The 24,912-nt window shown below is 39.6% G+C and overlaps 1 protein-coding gene across 3 annotated transcripts in view; it reads right to left on the bottom strand.

Annotated features, from left to right (window-relative positions):
• LOC124612605 (RNA-binding protein Raly-like) overlaps positions 1-24,912 on the bottom strand; it is a 395,826-nt gene that overhangs the window by 200,946 nt on the left and 169,968 nt on the right. The gene's annotated exons all lie outside the window — the stretch shown is intronic.

Below are 24,912 nucleotides of genomic sequence, written 5' to 3'. Positions count from 1 at the left end.
GCCTACGTCTTGAGCAAACGATTCTATGGAAGTGAAAAGTGGGCCATCGGAGCAGCGAGGAAAAAGAACTTAAGTGTGGTGGTACCGACATACCAGTAAGCCGAAAATCTAACGCATCGATAAAGCAGAAAGTGGAGAAATTCTAAAATGTAAATGTGGGGGCCGTTATCTATGGAATACGCTTGTCAGATGAAGGGACAGCCTAGTGGGACATCCAATATGGTGTCCGGGAAGAATTAACTTCCTGCTGGAGAGAGTAATGGCAGTGAAAAGTAGTATTAGCAGCTTGTCATACCTTTTGCATATCTGTTCGTGTATATCACCTATCAAATATTTAACTTGACCGATATTTTTTCTGCTGTTGGGATTTCTCACTAATTGAACAAATCTGCAGCATGCAAGAAAAATCACCACTAATAACCATGCCTGTGTCTGGTTATGATGCAGAAAATGTAGGGTTCTATAACTCTGATGAGAATGCCGCCCAAAAATGTTTTCAAGAAGATTTTCTAGTTCCGTTACTTGCGTTACTTGTCAGGCTCTAACCTTTAAACAGGGTGAGGAATAAATAAATATATCGAGGTGCCGTTTTCGCCAAGTTATAGCGGAAGCCGGATTACGACACCGACTTTGTTTTTTCTCTAATGTAGCGATCTGAAAGATGTTCCTTAGAGAACTTCAGCGACTTAGTACGCATGGAACTTGACGAAATAGTGTGAAGACAGCGTCGCAAACCACCGTCCCGCCTTCAGGAATAGAGGTTCCACAAACTTCTGCCCCGTTATAATAAATGTGAGCAAGCACGTAACTCAGGTATGGTTCTTGTGCTGACCTCTGCGCTTGAACCCCTAAAGTCTGTGTTCTGCTGCTGTACCAATCAGATAACTTGCTCGTAAACAGATTAAGACATTTACAGTGCACACGCCAATTTCAAAAGTAAATATCGTTTCAGACCAATATTGCCAAACTATTAGAGCAGGGGTGCGGTTGTATGCTAAAGAGTACCCAGATCGTGCAATGCACTAACAATCTGTCTTTGCACACATCACAAAAAAATTGTACAAGCTTTATGTGTGGAAAATAAAATACGCCAAGGGAAAAGAAGGGCAACTGATGAAAGAAATGAAACTAACATTTCAGCAGTAGTAACACACAACGCAAACGTCACTAACAGGCATCTCGGAAGTACAAGAGAGGTCAACCAAACAAGTGTTCTGTGAATACTGCATGGCATGGCACCGCATTTCATCCTGTTCTCATTTCACTGCATGTACAGCTCTGCTGCAGTGACTTCCAAAATTGGTTACAGTTTTCCGTATGTTATCTACGAAAGTGCAAGGTGATGCGGTATATCTATGCAAAACTTTGTTTAAGGAAGAAGCATCGCTTACAAACCACAGGCAAGTCAGTCTTCGCAGTGTGCATTAATGGTCACTTGAAAGGCAACTAAGACTGAAAGAAATGGATAAAAACAACGCTCTTAGTATACCAAAGTTTTATGTGTGTCTTTCAGTACCTGCATCATTGATCGCCGTTTTATTAAAGTGCATCTAGACGCACTCAAGTATTTCGAACCCAAACATTTTCAATAACAATGGAGCACAGCAATCAGTCGTCCTTTCGTTTCAGCCTTTATTAAAGCAAATACAGATTTCGGCTGGTAACTATCCATTATCAATGTTAAAAAATACGAGAACATAGTTAGGCGATAATATTAAAAGTTGTAACTCGTGGCATAAGCTACATCGCTTATACACTAGATTACATACCATTATTTCATAGTTTCAATACATTCCCTAGTACGTCAGTCCCCTGTTGTTCGGGCTTCTGTCACAGTTAATTCAAGACTACAGTATAATGAAGGCAGGCTTTGCGGAGAACACATCAAAAATGTTCAAATGTGTGTGAAATCTTATGGGACTCAACTGCTAAGGTCATCAGTCCCTAAGCTTACACACTACTTAACCTAAATTATCCTAAGGACAAACACACACACCCATGCCCGAGGGAGGACTAGAACCTCCGCCGGGACCAGCCGCACAGTCCATGACTGCAGCGTCTGAGACCGCTCGGCTAATCCCGCGCGGCGGAGAACACATCGAATGGCTGTATAGTGTCCTCTATACGAACTACGTAATACGTAACATTCACAGAAATGCACTTATAATCTCTATTTAAAGCACTTCAAATTTGCATAGGTATACCACAAAATGAAATACAAGTAAAACTATTTACGTTGCTATCTGTTTTACTGTCACATTTAACAGTAAACACGGTAGATGTAAAAAAACGCCAGATTCACTCCTTGTGAACTAGTTGTTTTGTTATTCTTTAAAACACATAGATAATGCCAGATCGGTAAAAAAATTAAAAAAATATTTACAAAACACTAGCAGGCACATGATGTATCCTATGAGTATTAGAATAGATTCGATTTAAGTATTTGATCTTTTGTACTGTTTTTCTCTTTATTTAATCATCGTGACTAGAACTAACAGGTCCAAATGAACGGTCACCAAGATGAACGGAACGAGCGAGGTGCGGATTCTAAGGAACGGTCGCGGCTTTCTACTTATAGTTCCCGGGAACGGGAAACGGTCGGTCTCGTTCCCGAAACGGCACGTCGGCCGGTCCCGTTCCCGTCTGTCTCGGTCTCGGTCTCGCTCGGTCGGCCTCCTCCTTATTCGCGTGGCCACTCGTCGCAGTTCCACTGCAGACTGCTCATAGTTAGTTCAGTATCGAGTTGTTCGTTTCGTTCGCTTCAAACGTCCATTTCAGATCTGTTTCAAACCTTTTTTGAACTCTGAACTTCTGGTTCTTTTCGTATTCTATTCAGCGTCCACGACGGGTAATTGAAGTGTATTTTATAATTACATAAATTACATAAAAATTACGTCGTATGTAATACAGACATCTTTTCAGGTAAAAAAACGGCGTATCAGCTTACTTCACTATTTCGATAAACAGCAAAAAGGAATACTTATAGAAAGGCAAGATTTTTTTGTTATTACACATGCAAAAGGACGTCGGCACGGCACACACTAGTGGCCATTTTCCGTCTGTTTTTAATCCAAGGTAAAACAGCACGTTCATTGTTATGGAAAGCAGACCGACTTACAACCGAATGAAGCCCGCGCTTCGTAATTGAGCGTATGGTGTCGCATTTTGTAATGAGAGTATGATAACTCCCAAAATATTACTTTAGTAGCGCACGAAAATCGGCCCCGAGCACTAGACTGCTCATTGTCGCTTCTCAGTCCTCATCTATTTTTTCGACGTTGTTTGCATTAGCTTACTTGTTATTTCTTCACTGCCTAATTTTTAGCCGGCCGATGTGGCCGAGCGGTTCTAGGTGCATCAGTCTGGAACCGCGCGACCGCTACGGTCGCAGGTTTGAATCCTGCCTTGGGCATGGATGTGTGTGATGTACTTAGGTTAGTTAGGTTTAAGTAGTTCTAAGTTCTAGGGGACTGATGACCTCAGATGTTAAGTCCCATAGCGCTCAGAGCCATTTGAACCTAATTTTTACATGTTTACCTATTCTGCTCGTAGCGGTCAACAAATCGTGCGTAATTGGCTAGCAGTTTGACTCAGGGCCTATTTTTCGTGCGCCACCTTATATTATTTCATAACGCTACAGTTGGCTAAACGAGATGTTTTGCAGAATCATGAAAATTACAAGTGTGTGACAATTCTGTTATGAATAAAAACTCTGTACTCCAGGGGGGAGGCAAGTGCCCACTCTTGGCGCCTTCCATCTTCAGTCACCTATGCTACTAATTCTCAGTTTTTGGTAAGACGCGTATACCAAGCGCAATGAACGGTGAACGAGTAAAAATGAACGGTTCCCAAAAAAGAGCGATCACCAGTCAACTAGTTCCCAAGGATGAACGACTTTGCGCATCTCTAATCGTGACGAGGTGTCAAATGTCAGCAAGATGGATAGTTGGTGTCACTTGCCGTTCCGTTACGGATGTAGACAGTACTAAACTCTTTGCCACTTCAAACAGATTTTAATTGTATCTACAATAAAACCTATATACTGAATTGCTGCTGCTGCAGTTACTGGATGACATCCCATTTGACATAAGGCAATCAATGTGGTACCAACATGACGCTTGTCGCTCCCATTCCGCTGTTGTAATTACAGACCCTCCTAAAACCTCTTAAAAGAACATCTGGAGAGCACTGGAAAGATCGTTCAGGTAACGCAAAATGATCTACACACTCATCCAACTTAACATTCCTATACTTTTATCCGCGGCGAAAGCTAAAAGAAGTAGTTCACTAGGAAACACCGACGACTGAACATGGATCTGTGCTGTCGTTAATACCAGATGTATCTCTGCTTGCAGTATTGTTTCTCCAGAACCACTTTATACAGTGTCGACATTTCGAGCAGTTGGCGTGACAGCTGTGATAATAAACACACGAACCCTACCTGAGTTACGTGTTTGCTTACATTCGGAATAACAGGGCGGACGATTGTCGAACCTCTTCTCCTGACAGCGGGACAGTGGCCTGTGGCGGTGTCATCTTGATACTATCCGATCGAGCCCCTCCTAGAAGCTCATTTCAAATGTCACAGAAAGTAATATATAGTCCCTTTAGTAAAAATAAAGTCGGTGTCATAATCCGGGGACTATAAACGATAGCAAATACTTGCGAATCCCAGGAAATTCGCCTTATTGTCCGCTATATCTCGGTGAAAACCGCATCTCACTCTGTTATATTTTGGGTGCCTCATCTTAGATACCCTATAATAATGAATAAAGAGTACGATTAAGAGATCTATAGACTGCGATAGAAAGGGCAGCAGGTTCGATTAAATAATGAATTAATTGAACCTGATGACCTAACGGTTATTGCTTCCCTACCTCCAGATAAAAGTTAGCTTACTCGAAGATGTTTTGCCTCCTCGACTGTGGCGATATCGCCATGGTCAAGGAGGCAAAACATCGTCAAGTAAACTAATTTTCATCTGGAGGTAGGGAAGCAGTAACAGATAGGCCATCAGGTTTAATTAATTTATTTTTCTACTGAACCTGTTGTTGCATCTCCTACAGCTAGCGTCCTGTCACGGTCGCCAGCAATCGCACATAGGACTGCATGTTCTACTAATTTTTTATTTAATTCGATTATCTCTTAGAAGGAAAACGAATTAGATTCCCCCAACATCGTTTAATTTTCATCTATGCTTTTCGTAACATGTCACGATGTGTACGCTGCTATTATGTAGAGCCACCTGTGCAGTTGAGGTACAAAGCAAATGCACATTCTAAATGAGGTTTGTTACAGTTCATCTTGCCTCCAGTCGTCAAGTGGACAAAGCAGCTTGTGGTCAGTGTTCTATCTGCCGACATGCTTAGAAGAGTCATTTCAGCTAAGACGTGCACCCACTGTTACTATGTGGCGAGAAGGGCTGTCAGTACGGAAAGTTCCCTTTGAAATGGCGTACACCACAGCGATATCATTCCAACGTGTAACTGCCATCGTGAAATACAATACAATGAAGATCTGAATCGCGGTCAACAGGTCCAACCAATGACCGCAACTTGCAAACAATGACTCTTACATACGTACAGGAGAGACGAACACATCAGCACGCTGCATTTTTAGAAGATTCTGGGAGGACTGTGATCACAAGACAACACTAACAAGCTAGATTCTACTCTTCCATTATCTGCAACGGTAGAACTAAATAAAATAAAAAAACAAACCATGGAACGCGAGGAAAACTGACAATGGAACATTTGAAATGGGAATTTAATCACTGCCTTCTCTGACAAGTGCAGGATTTGTCTGACGCTTCATGAACATCGTGTAAGCGTCTGGAGACGGTCAGGTAGCAATTAGAGAGTCAGGACAGTTGTTCTAGAAGTTCAGTGAGGAAGTGAGTCACTCAAATGTTGCTGTCAGTACCATGTACGTACAAAGGAGCCCCCCAACCCCCAACCCCCCACCCCCCACAACCACCCCATCGAACTAGAGCGTACGCTGGGAAGGGAACAGTATCGGGGTAGTATTCTACAACCTGTAATCTAGCCCGACAATCAATATTTACGAAGCGAGTTCGCCTTTCAGGATGACAATGCACATGCACACCGCGCCCATTTCGAAAGCAACTCTATGTAAGACGCGGGAGCCAATCGAATGGACTAACTCACGGTATCATTTGACATGAAGTCGACTGAGATTGCTTGGGCACACTTGAAACTTGCAGGTCACCACTGGAACCTTCCTCTTGTACTGTCACGCTTTCTATGACTGGGGTCGATAAAAATAAATTTTGAACCCCCATTCAAACGCGCCACAAATCCAGCTTTTGGGTTTCATCAATGTCATAAGATGAATTTCAGTGGCTGCAGCAGTCAAATTCTGGGTTTCTCGTCCCAGAGTTAACCTGTGCTATCAGGTATTTCTAACTACTCGCTGTTTAGCTACTCATGAGTCAAAACTTGTCTCCATACCACATTATTGATTATGTAAACAGAACGCAGAAAAGAATTTCACATTAGCGACAGACATCGAACATGTTTTCGCACTGTTGCCAACCTACATTTGGACGGCATTCACATAAATCAAGGTCTACAAAACCTAACACAAAATCGGCACACGCTGAATAGCTCTTGGCGTCTCTCTCAAATCTATTTGGAGACATTCCTCTGCATGCTAGTTTAAGCGAAATCTGAGGTCACCAAACCGAAATAAACATATGTAATCAATAACAAAATCACACTGCTTGAAGACAAGCACTACTTTAACTTACATTAGTATCAATGTAGAAGACTTTGTCCCTTACATATTACATTTTTTGAATGTATCTTAATGTGCTACGAACCATACTTGAGTCCGCTATTATTTCCAAAGCTCTGTCTGTCATCATAGCAAAATAAAATTAATGTATTATATGAAAATAGGGGGGGGGGGGGGGGGTTTAAGGAAGTGGAAGGAAAGGGATTATTGTTGTCAGCGGCATCGGGACATTACGTGGAATCAGCGGGGAAGAGTGAAAATGAGTGACAGACCGGGATTCGAGCTCAGCACCTATTGCTTACTAGACAGGTGCGTTAACTAATGCGCAGGTTTACTGCATCTGCGCCACCTACCCGCAGTCCCTGTCTTTTCCTCCATGCTTGCTACTCTGAGATTCCCGCCGGAGATCGAACGTACTTGCGCTTCCGTACTGATGAAGGTGGATCCGTTGCCCATCTAGGCGAACAAGTTATATGAATGCGCTGTGTCTGTTCTTTCTGACATGTCCGAAAGTACAGTCACTACGGCTTCATAAAATTAATTTATTTTTCACTTAATTTGTCTGTGAATTGACAAGTAAAAAATCTCATCTTAAATATTTGTTCTGATTCCAAAACTGGTACTAGATTCCGCGACTCTGTAATATTTCAGAATACACAAAACATTATCATTCGTCAAACAAATGGTTCAAATGGCTCTGAGCTCTATGGGACTTAACATCTGAGGCCATCAGTCCCGTGGAACTTAGAACTACTTAAATCCAACTAACCTAAGGACATCACACACATCCATGTCCGAGGCAGGATTCGAATCTGCGACCTAAGCAGTCGCGCGGTTCCGGGCTGAAGTGCCTAGAACCGCTCGGCCACCGCGGCCGGGGATCATTTGTCCTCTAGCACCTGCTGAATAAATGTTACCTTTCACAACAGTCGTTTAAATGGATTTTAACATTGAACCACAGCATCTTTTGTTAACATGTGATAGAATTTTGGATTAGCCACGTGAGTACGTTTCCTATGAAACACAGGTAAAGAGCCGCAATTCATGGTAGAAAATATAGGGAATGCTGAATGTAACCAGTTTGAAATTTCGAAATATGGATTTCCTACATGTACTCCAAAATGCAACTGCAGAAGGATTGTATGGTATCGATGCAGTCAACAAGAAGTCAGCAGCGTTGTGCTTTTACTATAAATTTGTCTCATGTATATAAAATCTGAATTTACGTCATATAAATTTACCTTGCGGTCAAAGTGTTCGCTACTAGGCGATACTATTGGATTTGTTTCGATAATCGATTGTGAAGCTATATCGCAACACACCCGATGATTTCCCTGTTCGAGCTTGCTCGAATCGTCTATCTGGGCTCTACCAGACGTCAGGTCCGAAACTATGAACTTCCGTGGTCACACCTGAACCTCACAGAGATCTGAGCGCCTTCCAAGAGATTCCACGTCACAAACTAGCGCATCTGCACACGTGCATCAAGTTGGCTGCCAACTGAAAAATTATCCCGTGCCTGAAGGTCTGGACAGCAATCAACGTGCCAATTAAGTGTTAACTCACACGAGACCAGGTTGTAAATAAAGGCGCATTAGAGGCCGCTCCTAGGGAATGTTTGCAATTTATAGATGGCGGCGTTACTGGAAAGTGCCCGAAATAACCCTAGCGTTTTTCGACCACTTTAGCGGGAGCTATTGCCGGTATAACAAAGTATACATTCAGCGCATTCTGTTCGTCATTTGTTTAAACTATTTCACCCCATCATCAGGTGGCAGTAGCAGCTGGAAAGTGAGTGTTACAACGGCATGCACCATGTCGGAAATTAAAAAAGGTAAATATTCTTATCTTTTGCAGTTTCACACATTTAGAAGCATATTTATATCCTCAAAATGGTTCATTTATAAGCTGTAAATAAATATCTCTACCGAGAAACTACTTTTCATGAACAAAATGTTCTAGTTAATTGCAGGTATCATCCCTGATACCTCGGGACTCTATTACTATAAATCTCCTGTCATTATGTACTTGGTTATAGTAGCGCGTGTGTTTGTTTCTTCATTTTTTGCTAAATGTTCTTCTGTTTGCTGTCGTTATCCTGTATTAAATTACGTGTTTCCCTTGCACGTAAATATATTGGGTATTTATTGTATTACTTTAATGAAAATAGTTAACCCAATAATTTCAGTTTTCCCTGCTGTAGGGCTAGCTGATGAAGAATAGCGGAACTTTTGGCAGCGGAAGATCAAAATATTTCTGATTTTGAGCTGTCTGAAGAAGAAGATGATCTTGATATAGCTGTCAGATCACAAACTCCAGCAGCTGATGTCTCATCATCCGAATCAGATGACGATGGGGTACCTATGAGTGAGACCCAACGCTGAGGTGCAAAATAGAGACACACGACAGAGTAAGTAATTGCTAGATACAAATTTGTATGGCATATTTAATGTATAGTTTGCAAAGATTTATGTTATTTCACTTTAAATTCTAGGTTTAATCCTGAAGTACCAGAATCTGCAACACCTGTAATTCCAACTGTGAAGTCACCATTTGAATATTTCAAGAAATATTTTGACCAAACATTGTTTGATGTTATGGCTTATTATATGAATTTACGTCATGTTACACTAACAGGAAAGTCAATGGACTGTAATGGAGCATAATTAAGAAAGTATTGGTGGGGGGGTTAATATGCTGACTGCATTACTGGGGTTCTCTAGATTGAGAATGTGTTGGGAAAGGCGAACACGTTATCCACTGATTGCAGGTACAAATAGCAGGGACAGGTTTTACCTGATAAGAAATAATCTGAAACCGGTTAATGACAATGCTGTAGTAGAGGAAACCAAACGAAGCGACAATTATTGGATGGTACGACCACACCTTGACAGACTAAGAAATGCATTTCGAAACCATTCCCTACCAACTAATGCATGTATAGATGAGAAGATGATACCGTTTACAGATCAAGTAAGAACAAGACAGTATGTTAGGGGTCAATCTCACCCAGTTGGCTTGAAGAACTATGTGCTATCTACATCCAACGGTATACCACTTGACGTTCTGCTATACAAAGGAAAGGTAAGGATATCACGTCTGGAAAAATTCCAGTAACTGACGACCTTGATATTGGAGGGCGTGTTGTTCTCAAGTTTTCAGATTCCTTGCCACCTGTGTCACTAATATACATTGATAGATACTTCACATCTGTCCCCTTACTATATAGTCTTCTAATTCATGGGCCAATTTTAACAACTGGGATTATCATGGCTAATGATCTTCTAAAAGCTGTAAATTTCAAGGGAGATTTAGATTTGAAAAGGGAGGGCGGATGTTCTTTTGATCAGGTTGTAAGGAGTGATGAAAAAGTAACTGCAATGAAATGGCTTGACAATAAACCTATTTACGCTGCACATTCTGCTTGGTAGTCTAACTATAGACGTTTCTATGGATTCACTTGTACATGTGCTCTGACAACAATATTACAGGAATTCTGCCATGTGTGTTGTATGTCAAGAAGATGGTGCACCGGCTCACGGGATGTTATTTTGTTCGCCAATTCTTTCACGAAACTTTTCGGGGCAGATGGATCTACACAGACAGTCCAACATCATAGCTACCGCGTTCACCAGACATAACGTCTCTCACGTCATGTCACGCATAAAATGTTCAGTTCACCGATTCCTGATGTGCAAACTCTTACGGAACAAATACGGTATGCTGCAGAGGCAGTGACGGAAGTTAGTTTGGCAAACAGATGGACAGAAACTGAGTATCGCCCCAGAAGTTCTACAGGCAGAAAAAAAACGAAGCATTTGTGGAACTGCAGCCATACGAGCTAAAGAACCATTTGCAACGAACCGATTACTTCTGATAGGTTTTTAGAAATAAAGTTTCGTAATCAGGGATAGGCTTTCTGGTCGCCCCGTACATCATCAAGTGAAAACAAAAGCTTGTTAACTGATATTTCTCTGTTGTGCACTCGCTGTTACGAATGATCTCTGAATAGATAAATAAAACATTTGCCACGCGTCTGCTTTACTTTTACAAACAGTTAGATTTTCTTCATGATAATAGGATGCCAGTTGCTTGGTTGTCCTGTGCACTGAGAAAATAAATCATTATGTGGCATGAAATACTACTACCGAATTTTGATACATTAATTTTAATTTCCAAGAAACGAAAGCTTCGTTCGAACGCATATGATAAACGGTGAGCGCACCCCGTCCCGTTGTCATTCCACTCCCACGCATATAATTTGTTTCTTCTGGAAGCCATCTGCACCTATTTTGTTTCAGCAATATGTGAGCAGTGCTAATAACCTTAAATTTTATCATAACATCAATACTTCATATTTTCGTCAACCTAATAGACAGCAACTTACAGAAAAGAACATCAGACCAGTCAGAAGGTCGTAGCTGTAACAAAAATCCGAGTTTGGTAATGTCATATATATATATAGTCACTATTGCCACCTAGAATAACTCTGAAAGTATAATAATAGAAGAAAAGTTTGTGGGGCAAATGTTGCATGGGACAACGGGGGCCCATAATATGACGTTGGTGTTTTGTTGCTAGGTACGGTCGCGTCAGAGATATGAAGGCCAACTTTCTTTTTTAAATGGGTTGTTATAGTTTGGTACTTATTTTCCGATAGCGGCTATCGAGACGAATCCAATGATGTGCAACAGTAAGGTCTTTGAAGGTCAAAAAGGTGGAATGAACGTCAATTTACAGAAGGTGTTCGAAGTGATAACCAATGCTATCAGTGCAGTGCTGCAGTCTTCTTATGCACATGTTCTGACAATTCTTTCTCGTATATCTTTCAAATAGTAAATATTCTCCGAATACGGCGTATCCGTCTAGCGTGCCACTGAAATGTAAACACAATTCAACGGTTTCGCAATACAACACTAGTAGGAACGGTAAGACTACTATCGTCGAGTCAAGTGAATGTGAATAATGTATTCCTTAAAAGAAGAAGTCAATATGCTTCTCATTTACGGAGAATGCCACCGGAATTCAGTGAGAACTAGAGCTTTATACGCTGAAAGATATCCTCAACGTACTCACGCTACACATCGTATATTTCAATATGTATCTGATAAATTGAAAACAACTGGATCTTTAACGCATCGGAAAGATATCCGGCAAAGGAAAGTTACTAACGAGGAAACGGAAATTTGTACTCTTGCCATTGTAGTTCGAGGTCCTTGTGTTAGTTCGCGTCAAATCGCAAGGGAATCTGGCATGAGCCACAGTAGTGTTGTTCATATTCTGCACCGCCATAAATATTATGCTTACCATATCAGTCCCCACCAAGAATATCCGGTACGGACTGTACGCTTCGCACTGAATTCGGCCGATGGACTCAACTTCAGATTCAGAGGGATGACATATTTATTAATTTGATTTTATTTACCGACGAGGCTACGTTCACGAACCATGGAAATTTTAATTTGCGTAACATGCAGTATTGGGCAACTGAAAATCTATGTTCGCTGAGACAAGTTGCACACTAAAAATCGCCTGCCGCGGTGGTCTCGCGGTTCTAGGCGCTCAGTCCGGAACCGTGCGACTGCTACGGTCGCAGGTTCGAATCCTGCCTCGGGCATGGATGTGTGTGATGTCCTTAGGTTAGTTAGGTTTAAGTAGTTCTAAGTTCTAGGGGACTGATGACCACAGCAGTTGAGTCCCATAGTGCTCAAAGCCATTTGAACCATTTGAACACTAAAAATCGTGGTCGGTGACTGAATGGTGTGGGATTCTGGAGGATAGAATTATAGGCCACTATCTCATCGAAGGAAACCTTAATGGTAGGAAGTACACCACATTGCTGCAAGAAACATTAGCTCTGTTATTGGAAGAAATACCTTTAGGAAAAGGGAACAGAATGAGGAATCAACACGATGGGTGTCTTTTCATCATCTTTCGCTGATGGCTAGAAATTAATTGCACAGACAATTACCATATCGTTGAATTGCACGCGGAGATGATGTGTCGTTTCCGGCTCGTCCCCAGACTTGAGGTCTCTGGATATTTATCGTGGAGATTCGTAAAAGACATTGTTTATAAAGACGTCCATCTACACCTGCAGATGTGCGAGAGAGTATTGTCAGAGCAGGTGATTCGATAAGTGCCGATATGATAAGGAATACCACTCCATCCATGATAACAAGATTGCAGCACTTCACTGCTACCAATGATCATCACTTCGAACACCTTCTGTAAATGGACGTTCATGCCAACTTTTTGACCGTCAAAGACCTTACTGATACACATCATTGGATTCGTCTCCACAGCCGCTATCATAAAATAAGTACCAAACTATAACATCCCATTTAAAAAACATAGTTGACCTTCATATCTCTGAAGCGACTCCATCTAGCAACAAAAAACCAACGTCATGTTATGGCCCCCGTTGCCCCATGCAACTTCTGTCCCACAAACTTTTCAGCTCCTATCATACTTTTGGATTTATTCTCGGAGGCAATAATTAGTGACCCACCCCATATACATATATGTGTGTGTGTAACGTAAGCTGCCTAATGCAGCCGTTGGAATTGTCATATATATGGTAACAAAAGCTGCCTAATAAAGAACCAAGTAATAATATAGACTGCCTAATAGAGATCCTAATAGTTTATTTACTTAGTGCCAGAGTAGTATCAGGCAGATGCACTTCATCAGAGACATATAAAAATATTAATTTCTTAGCACATGTCATTGAAGTCTGCCAGTAACAGCCATATATTCATTTAACTATACTGTAAGACGTGTATATTTCTATTGTCTATTGTCAAACCACAATTTATGAAAGATGTTTACATTTTATTAATAGGATTAAGTAGGAATAATTAATGTTTGTCATGTTGGAAATAATTGTGGAAGCAGGGAATGTCTGCACCGAACTATTGTTGGCAGGAGAGACCGCAATTGATATAATTTTAAAAAGGGCGGGAGAGACCGCGTGTGGATACATTTTAAGAAAAGAGCGGGAAAGACCGCGCATTGATACATTTTGTAATGGTAGCAGGGATTGTCTGCACCAGAAAGCATTGTTGGCTGGAGAGACCGCACTTTAGCCTTCGTAGGAAGTCAGTAGTAAAAGAGAAGCGAGTCGGTAGCCGGTCTGAAGCGAGAGGTTGAGAGGAGCGGTGTGTCTGCCAGCCACCAGCTATGGTTTACAAAAGATTATAAACGGATGTACAGAGACATCAGCTAACTAATATCATAAGAGAAACTAATATTATTGAATTATTTTTTTGATCAACTCAAGACTACTGAAGGTATGTTTGCGCAATGCTAATATTGTAAAATGTAAGTCCCATTTGAACGTTTGCAAAATCATTTCATTCACAATATAATTAATTTTTGCCAACAATATTGTATTACTGATTGTAATCCATCCCAAAAACCGTCAACGTAAAACTTTGCAAAATTGTATTGTTGTCAAGAAAAAGTTTAACTATGAATTACGTAACGTCAGTCAAATTAATTAAAGAATAACGTCAGCTTTGCTATTAAAGAATAACGTCAGCTTTGGTAATAAACACAGCCACTTATTATGACAGCCCACCAGCAGCTAATAAAGTATTGTAAAACAGAATCAGTATATTCATGTCGCAGTTCGATGTAGCAGTCAGATGGCGATACAGTAACAGTAAAAAAGGTAAGGAACATTTCTGGGTTATTGCAGATAACGACTGAGGGCCACGACGACGACACACTCTATGCTTCGTCGAAATAATCAGAAAATCACTTTTAATAAGAAGCATTTCAATTTGCATGCGAAGGTTGAGAAAGAGAATAAATTTCAGAGGGAAGATTTCATTTGTTATTATTAAGCAAGAGATAGAAATCCTAAGAGAAGGTTTCATAGGTTATTGTAAAAGGGAAGGTTGCGTAACAGAAGAGATATAGAGGAGACGGGAAGGTTTCAATATGACAGTTTAAACCAGTATATTAATTTTGTGGTTTAAGCACTTGTGAACGGTGATGTGTTTAACTACAGATCCATCACATTTCTTGCTCAGTATTTCCAAAACGTGGGTCCCAAATATAGGGCATATAAATAAAGAAAAATAATTTCTATACCAGTCAGAGCAAGATACTTATCATTCAGACGTCTTAATTTTGTAGCGACATCATCAGTAAAATACTGCTCACGCATATTTAAAATGTGAACCTAATCGCGCATTATCCTTAAAGGCACTTCATAACGGCGTGCAGGGTTCATAAATCGTTAGAGACTGTCATTTTTTTTCCTCCGCGCTTAAGATGTTCACTGTGACAGTATCATTAAGTACGAAAGAGAATTCATTTCGTAGACCACTGCTGTCAGAGATGAATGACTGATTCTCTATCTTACGTCTTGCTTTTCTTCCTCTGACTTCGTACTTGGCACTGAAAATACCTACGTATCAAGCGGGTTGCCACCTATTCGGCTGTCCAGAAGTTGGTCGCGACATTTGTGACAGAGGTGCGTCTAGCAGCCACCTTCAGCAAGTAATTTTGTACGCATATTATCGCCATAAGCACTCCAACATATAGAATTTTACCCCGAGTGTGGTGAGTTGCTGACATATGTTACTCATGATATAAATCATAGTCGTGACGGGAAACTGGGAGAAAGACTCTTACATAATCTGAACAAAAGACCAGATAATTTTCCATTGTGACTATACAGCAAGCAAGTTCACCGTTACGTAAGGCTAGAAGTTCCTTTTAAAGTAAACTGTAGGAAAATGAATAGAAGAGGAAGCTGAGAGAGTAAAGTTAAATACGATGGAGTTACAAAAGCTGTGGAAGGCCACAAATCTACTCCCGTCTTGTATTTGTTTTCATTACATTAATCGGGTAATAGGTGTGTCAGATAGCATAGTCAGGTACATCAGTGAAGGTTCAAATTTCTCGTAGACGCTCCCACAATGTGGTGGAAAATATGCTCTATCTATAAAGCCTCATGTAACTTTGATTCGTAATAGAACCATATCAATTAATGTAAGAAGAGCCACGAGTGTTTTCGATGGCCAAGGCAATCTTTGGATTTTATCTGCCGTTCGTGTATGCTCTGCCTAATAAATTCGTGTCTGCACTCGGACCAACAGCCGTCAGGCTTAAAGGCATTTAAATTTTATATACACTATTTTTTGTCATCAAATAGACAAAATAATGGTTCAAACGACTCTGAGCACTATGGGACTTAACATCTGAGGTCAACAGTACAGCAGAACATAGAACTACTTAAACCTAACTAAGGACAACACACACATCCATGCCCGAGGCAGGATTCGAACCTGCGACCGTAGCGGTCGTGTGGTTCCAGACTGAAGCGGCTAGAACCGCTCTGCCACACCGGCCGGCCGTCAAATAGACATGTTGTAGAATCCTTTTCACCTCGAAAACTGAAATAAAAGAATTATATCTAGTAGGGGCCAAAGATACTAATTAATATGCCGTAATTGAAGACATACCAAATCTGTCTTTTATCGCTGCCTCATTTCAGCTGTTTTCCTCTCGGCAGCGCACAGCGTTTTCGTATAATCCCTCTTGCCTGTTGTAGCGTTGATAGAGTACAAAGGTGCCTACGTAGTCGTCCTTGATTGTGTTAAATAATCTTTTCGTTATTCTCTATTGTTACTTTTAGCACTTTCTATGTACAGAATATGTTTACTGAGGGAGAGTAAATTTTTCGATCATACAAATGAAAAGGTAAAATTCAACGGCTAAGGCATTTTATTACAATCTTTCGTGAATATCCTTTTGTGAACACTTTAGTATTGTTAATTTATAAATTACTACAATTAAGAAAAAGCTTCGATTTGAACATGCATTCGTAATACGATGTCCGTGCCTACATTTAGTCCAATAAACGTATCTATAAATTGTATTAAATAATAAGTTAAAATACTGAAATGGTTACCGAGCCATAAATACCGTTTTTCTTGCTGTAGGAAATAATTGTTATATAATTACAAATATTGTATTATTTTATTTTTGTCATACATCCCTTTGTCATACATCCTTTTAGGTAAAATATTAATTAATTACATTATGTTTCAATATTCCTCTCAGAAAAACTCAAATTATTCAAAATTTTATTGAATTAGTTACTCGTGTATTATCCCTACTTGTTATGATGAATTTGTGACAGACTTATAGTTGAGAGGACTTTCACACTCAGCAGTATAGTTGTGTTTTTGCGATCTCACTCAGTGAGATACACTTAACGACATAATTTGTGGTCAGTGAAGTTTCTGCATCTCGTGTTCAAATACCTTTTTTTTACGTTTTTACGAAAAAATAAAACATTCACTGGACAATGTAGCATCCTCTTCACCTCTAACATTAATATGAATAAACTACATGTAGTAGCGACTGGAGATAATAATTAATATGCTGCAAGTAAACAGATACAGACTCTGTCCATCACTGCCCAATTTTAACTGTTTTCGAGATTCGTCTAAATTTTTTTCTCTCGGCACCGCACAGCATGCTCATACAATATCTCTCTCCTCTTTTAGCCTTGATAATGTGTACATGTGCCTTCGTGGTCGCCCGTGGTTATATACGTTAAATAGTCTTTTTTATTATGTTGCAATGTAAAATCAGCCGTGGTTAGAAGCTGCTATGTAAAGAACGATATTATCATTAAGGGACAACTAATTTTCCGATAAAAAAATGAAAATGTAAAATTGAATGCCCGTGTCTTTTTGTTATATACCTTAATGAACATTCTTTGATAACAAGTTGGCACTGTTTGTGTTATATATTCCTATCTCTTTCGTATAACATGTTTACTATAATGGTTTTAAGACGGCCATAACTTTGATGTTTGTGTGTGTGTGTGTGTGTGTCGGCCGTAACTTTGATGTGTGTGTGTGTGTGTGTGTGTGTGTGTGTGTGTGTGTGTATGTGTGTGTGTTTCAGACAATCACAACCGGAGTTACATTGATAACCGTCGATCTACCTCCTTTCAGAGCTGCCTCGGTAAAATCTCATTTACACAGTGAAGGTATAAAATTTTTCAATAAGAAAAGTACCAATAAAAACTTCAGTGTATGCTTTATTCATTGTAGCAAATCCAATTTGACGACTACATTCCTGTACGGAGGATAAAAGTTCTGAATTTGAGCAATATATTCGTCCGTCACCCTGTCGTTCCCCCTTAATTGGAATCTATTACATTGTATTTACGATTTCTTCCCTTAGTTTAACGTATTCAATTAGGCTAATCTCTCACTCAACAACTGATTCTTTTACTGACAGTATATAGGTTGATATTTCTACTGTTATACATTTTAGTTTAAATATTAATGCACATGTGATTACTAAGTGACCTTTGTCACGCACGTCACTCATAATAAGTTAATATTTTAGACGTTCAACTGGCGTGATTAATGACAAACCTCTCTTGTGTGTGTGTGTGTGTGTGTGTGTGTGTGTGTGTGTATGTGTGTGTGTTTCAGACAATCACAACCGGAGTTACATTGATAACCGTCGATCTACCTCCTTTCAGAGCTGCCTCGGTAAAATCTCATTTACACAGTGAAGGTATAAAATTTTTCAATAAGAAAAGTACCAATAAAAACTTCAGTGTATGCTTTATTCATTGTAGCAAATCCAATTTGACGACTACATTCCTGTACGGAGGATAAAAGTTCTGAATTTGAGCAATATATTCGTCCGTCACCCTGTCGTTCCCCCTTAATTGGAATCTATTACATTGTATTTACGATTTCTTCCCTTAGTTTAACGTATTCAATTAGGCTAATCTCTCACTCAACAACTGATTCTTTTACTGACAGTATATAGGTTGATATTTCTACTGTTATACATTTTAGTTTAAATATTAATGCACATGTGATTACTAAGTGACCTTTGTCACGCACGTCACTCATAATAAGTTAATATTTTAGACGTTCAACTGGCGTGATTAATGACAAACCTCTCTTGTGTGTGTGTGTGTGTGTGTGTGTGTGTGTGTATGTGTGTGTGTTTCAGACAATCACAACCGGAGTTACATTGATAACCGTCGATCTACCTCCTTTCAGAGCTGCCTCGGTAAAATCTCATTTACACAGTGAAGGTATAAAATTTTTCAATAAGAAAAGTACCAATAAAAACTTCAGTGTATGCTTTATTCATTGTAGCAAATCCAATTTGACGACTACATTCCTGTACGGAGGATAAAAGTTCTGAATTTGAGCAATATATTCGTCCGTCACCCTGTCGTTCCCCCTTAATTGGAATCTATTACATTGTATTTACGATTTCTTCCCTTAGTTTAACGTATTCAATTAGGCTAATCTCTCACTCAACAACTGATTCTTTTACTGACAGTATATAGGTTGATATTTCTACTGTTATACATTTTAGTTTAAATATTAATGCACATGTGATTACTAAGTGACCTTTGTCACGCACGTCACTCATAATAAGTTAATATTTTAGACGTTCAACTGGCGTGATTAATGACAAACCTCTCTTGTGTGTGTGTGTGTGTGTGTGTGTGTGTTTGGGTGTGTGTATGTGTGTGTGTGTGTGTGTGTGTGTGTGTGTGTGTATGTGTAAGTGTGTGTTTTTTGTGTTTGTGTGTGTGTGCAATTTGCTGCATTTTTTTCTACAGGAGGCATGTACTCTCTTTGACTGCATATGGGACAACTCTCCGCCATGACATTAATACAACCATAAACGACTGAAATGAATTGTCTATGTCGTTTTTCTTTACATGTGTAATAAATTATATTCTTTTGTTTAATTTTCAGTCACACTGCAAAATGGTTGTTACTATTCAATCCACTTCGCAGAGTAAGCACATGTCTGGTAACTTAAACGGTGAAAACTTTTTCTATTGTATAAATATGGTAGGAAGATCTGGAACTATTTATACTTAATTCTGTGATATACATTTGAAATAGTTTCTATCACAAAGCATAACATTGGTAGGCAGCACGGCGTAAGGAAGTAAAACGGAACACCTTTTTTTTAGATTTTAAATTTATTTATTGTATCAAGAAACTTATCACAAATACAGATCAAATTAGCCATATACAGTAATGATGTCTTAGTGCGTTCTTCATGAAGCATACATGGGCTATATCCCGTGTACCAGACAATCACAACGTTTCGTTGTACGCTGAGGACTTACGAGCTAACACCACATGGTCGTGAATGAACAATCTAAGTCAGATGGATTGTATCAAAGAGCGTTTTCGCGGTTATAGGGTGAGACATGCAGAAAACACTTCAAAAACATATCGGGTGTAAACTAATTAGCGCTCTGTTTTGAGAGAAACGTAAAAGTCATGTGTACAAAAGGTTTGCTTGAAAAAATTACGTTCAGTAAAGATCCAAAAATATTCGTGAAAGCAAATGCAAGTTACTTTCACCTGTCTCTTTCCACAACGTGATGTAAGATATCCTGAAACTGTAGATACATTGCCGGCCGTGGTAGCCAAGCCTTTCTAGGCGCTTCAGTCTGGAACCGAGCGACCGCCACGGTCGCAGGTTCGAATCCTGCCTCGGGCATGGATGTGTGTGATGTCCTTAGGTTAGTTAGGTGTAAGTAGTTCTAAGTTCTAGGGGACTGATGACCTCAGATGTTAAGTCCCATAGTGCTCAGAGCCATTTGAACCATTTTGTAGATACATTCATAACACGTTTGTTCTCACACGATGTTGAATTAAATAGTTTGGCAGTTCTTGAACAATGTCCTTTACCGTGCCTACGTTCCAAGACACATAAAGGAGAAAAACGTACGAGTCTTCACCAGTATTTCATCACATGATTAATCACAGTAGCAGACACTAAGAAAATCTTGTTTGTATGAATTCTGTATTCGTGGAACAGACTGGTGTGTGTGTGTGATGACATAGATACTGTAGGTAAGAGCTGGCTTATTCCAAAAGGTTTGTTCAAAAAGGTACGTCACCAAACCTCCTCGGAAAAATTTTATTCAGGAAATAAAATAGGCACACAAAGTTGCTAAGCCAGTGGTGTATATTACTGTTCCACACAGAATGGTTGTCTGAACATTTGTTTCATTTGTAAACCAATCTACGGAAACCGGCACAAAAGAAATCAGGATCCAGGTCTAGGAGCCACTTAAAAATAGCTTCCTGAACGTCGGCGTCTGTTCTCAAAGGCATATCGCTCAGGTGCTTCTTAGACGTTCCGAAGAGATCAAAGTTACTTGATATGAAGTCTGGGATGTATGGAGGGTGCTCCAGTGCAGTCCATCAGAAATTCCTGATCAGGTCGTGATCAACCGAAGCTTCATGCGGTCGGGAGTTGTCGTGCAACAACAAGAAATTTTTCGAAAACAACCCTAGTCGTTTCCTCTGCATCGTCTTCTGCAACCGCTCCGGAGTGGCATAACATCTGGCAACATCCACGGTCTCCCATTTCTGAGTAAATGAACAAGCAGGCTATCCCAAGAACCCAAAAGGACTGTGGTCGTAAAGTTCTTCACGGATACCGTTGTTTTGAACTTATAGATGGATGGCTTGTGAGAGGGGGCAGGGGGGGGGGGAGGGGTTGTAGGAGGAAAGTGATACTTCCTTCACGTGATACACAACGTTTAGACGCATGTGACGATAGACAATCCCATTCGCTAGGCTTTATTCTCGTCAGCAAGTTGTCAGGGTACCATCAAGTGCTCGTCTCCCGGTAGTCCAGTGCTCATCATCCTCTATAAGGGTACTACATGATTAAAAAAGTATGGCGACTATTAATATGGAGTGACAACTGCGGAAGCGCTACATAATGTGGCTCATCTTGTCGGCGTATTCCATCTTTTTGTAGCCACTGCAAAAGCGGCGCCTCACTATCGCTGAACTTCACCTGAGTACTCGTCGTGTACATTGGCAGTAGTAATCAAGAAGAAATTACATTTCTTGTTAACGGAGATTTAGTGCAGACAAAACAAACAAAATGTCTACTAAGATTCCCTGAGAAAAAGAAAAAAAATTTTGTCTCCTTCTTTGGCCTCAACGGAACAACTATTGGCAGTCGCAGACATTTATTTTGCAGAACTCAGGAAGGAACGTTGTGTAGCGTTACGGAATGACAATTAATAATAAAATGTCATCTACAAACTATCAATATTTTTTTCAGTTACGGTTCCGTACATCGTTTAACATAATGTTAATAACTAGCGTATATCTCTACAAAACTGTCCAACTGATTTCCTTCCATATAGTTTTAAGGTAAAAGCCAGCTAAAAAAGTAGGCCCTAGTTTTGAAACATAATCGTTTGGATCAGTAATAGAGAAAACTATTTCTAGTATTTCTAATTAGTATGTTAAGGAATAGCAACGGTTAACATAAGGCTGGCCAATGAAATGGAATGATTTAAAATAATCATTTAACTAAAAACGTATTTTTAATACATCATTTTTTAAACTGGACTAAAAATTACAAACTAGTTTCTCCTAGCGCCTTTCAGATTGCTAACTCCATACACATTACTGATTGTGAATTTTTAATAGCTATGAAAGTACTTGTCAGATTTAAATCGAAAAATATAGGGCCCATGCAAGAGATAATAGTAAGTTGGTAAACTAATCATGCATCAGTTATTAAGTTGAATAATAGCAAGGCGATGAACTATTCATACGTCAATTATGAATTGTGTGCACCCCACGATTTTCCTAATAAGTCTTACATGTTTCCTCATAGCAACTAAAAATCCACAAACACAGTTATTCAGGACTACCTGTATGGGTCTAGGAATCTGCGTGGGACTAGGAGAAATTATTTTATATTTTTCAGTATTATTTAATGATGCAGAATATTAAAAATTCGTTTTCATTTACATAGTTATTTGCTGTTTCTTGATCTTGTATGTGCGAAATTTTTCAGCCGATCTGAAACGTTTTGATGAGATAACTACACATACATTTTGTACATTTCAGGAGTATTTCAGTTTCTCTTCACTTTACTCAACCAGTACATTGGTTCGTTCTGCATACGACTCGCGATTGTGAATAAAAAAGTTGAAAATTGTAGAGATTCGAACTGACATGGAGGCTAACCACCAGTCGTTCTGCTCATGAACTATACGGTATACTATAAGGGCAGTGAAATGAAAACGAAGCAAATGGAAAGAGGTAAGTAAACTGTTTATTATTTCAAAAGTGATCGCCGTTAACTGTCAAAACATTTATCCCACTGTGAGACAACAATGCTTGTATGTAGTAGTGCTGAAGGTTGCTTCCGGAACCATAATTGTACCCTTTGGGCGCACCTCTTCTTCTGAAGCAAATCGACGGCGATAAATGTGTTTCTTATAGGCTTCAAAAGAATAGAAATCGTATGGGAAGAGATAGGAACTGTGTGGGGGATGTGTGTGGATTCCCAGCGAAACTTATGCAGTGTACTCGAAATAACAGGCACATCATCTCCGGGAAAATCATCATGCCCTTTCTCTTTGGCTACAATTTCCATATTTTGGGACTCCTGAAGAAGGACATTCGTGGCTGTCGATTTGCTTCGGACGAAGAGATGCACTCCTGTGTACCATCATGGTTTCGTAGGCAACCGCAAGCATTTATCCACTAAGGCTTTGATCTTCTTTTCTCTCTGTGGGTTAAATACTAAACAGTTTACCTACTTTTTCCATCAGTTTGGTTTTCATGTGACTGCCCCTTATACCCTTGTGCGTATTGTGAAGTCACAAACCTACATTTCTGAACATCCTCGCAGCACTTTGAAATTTTATGAAGATGTGACTGAACATTCGTGGTGGTCTTCTGGAATACATCGTGTTTGCGATTCCTTTCAGCTATGGCACTCGTTCTTGTCATAGACACTGAATCGTTCTGAAATACGCAAGCGGGCATGCAGTAATAAAAATCGTAGGCCGCGAATTACACTCCATTTTCCCGATTTTTGTAAAAAAATTCCGGTTTATGTTGTGATTTTTAGCTTGCAGAATTTGAGTATTCCTTCGCTACATAGTACTTTCGTTGAAGAACGCCTCTGTTTTTCAAGAATTTTTTCATCGTTAATTCGTTTCACGAACGATTAGACACATATCTTGTTTTGATTTTTAGTACTCATCCTTGGGGACAATTGTTTCTTCATTCTTATGATTTCTTTGCACAAAAGAGGAAAGTCGTCGTACGCAAACAAAGCAATGAATGGTAGCATTAGAAAGAACCTGTAGCGACCACCTTGGTGAACTGTGGTGTAACTGCCTCTCACTTGAAGGGTAAATTGTTATAATTTTACGGAATGTTTCATGAGGGGAGTGATTATTTCACCCTGAATCCAGTTATTGTTTGGAGATCTGTGTTGTAAAATTTCCTTCCAGAGACAAAAAGTAACCTCGATGATCTGCTTTTATTATTATTATTATTCATTTAATTACTGTTTAATTATTATTAGTATTACTGATTCAAGGAATTAGTTCTTTAGTATTCAGTCCTTCTAAGAAAAGAGTTTAGGTCTTTGAAATGAATAAATAACCAAATAGATTTCACTAGACGACGTTTATGTCCAGGGGATTGTGCATGGTTGACTATAGATTTGCTGTTGCACGCTGACTGTAAGCTGTACTCGATGTCTTTTCCGGTAGTCAAAATACGTGCTGAATATGTAGGAATCTTAGTATACGTTAACTGCGGTCCAATTCTCCTTCCTATGGAAGTCTGTCCGTCGAAGTGGATTTGTTTAAAAGTCTTTAAATTAATGACCGTAGAGAGTTTGCAGGTTCGAGCTTCCACAGTCCAAAGAAATGTTTCGTAGGCATCCACAGATATCTGAAAATGCGAAACCATAATATGGAGACTAATTTACGCAATACACATCTTGTTTATACTGCCGAAAAATTGATCTGTTGGCTTATTATTCTCGCACAAAGTCAGAAAATGCCCTTCAACTAAAGATGGCCGTCTCGCAACAGTGCCTTCTCTCTTAAGACATAATACATTCGTCCATACTCATTAAGATCAGAAGCTAGACTACATCTTTTCACCACAATAGTAACATTGAAACAAAGCTCTCTTAATTCAAGGAATATAGAGAGCGTCAGCGATAATGCTGCTTCCTTGCAGTCAGTTGCACGTGAGTACGCTTCAAATATTGTTTTTCCACCGTGTGTACATTATTACCGCGTGTCGCAAACCGCTACAGTGGTAAACTGCT

Source organism: Schistocerca americana, chromosome 4 (genome assembly GCF_021461395.2).
Source record: "Schistocerca americana isolate TAMUIC-IGC-003095 chromosome 4, iqSchAmer2.1, whole genome shotgun sequence".
Taxonomy (NCBI): Eukaryota; Metazoa; Arthropoda; class Insecta; order Orthoptera; family Acrididae; genus Schistocerca; species Schistocerca americana.
This window is presented reverse-complemented; position numbering and strand designations above follow the sequence as displayed.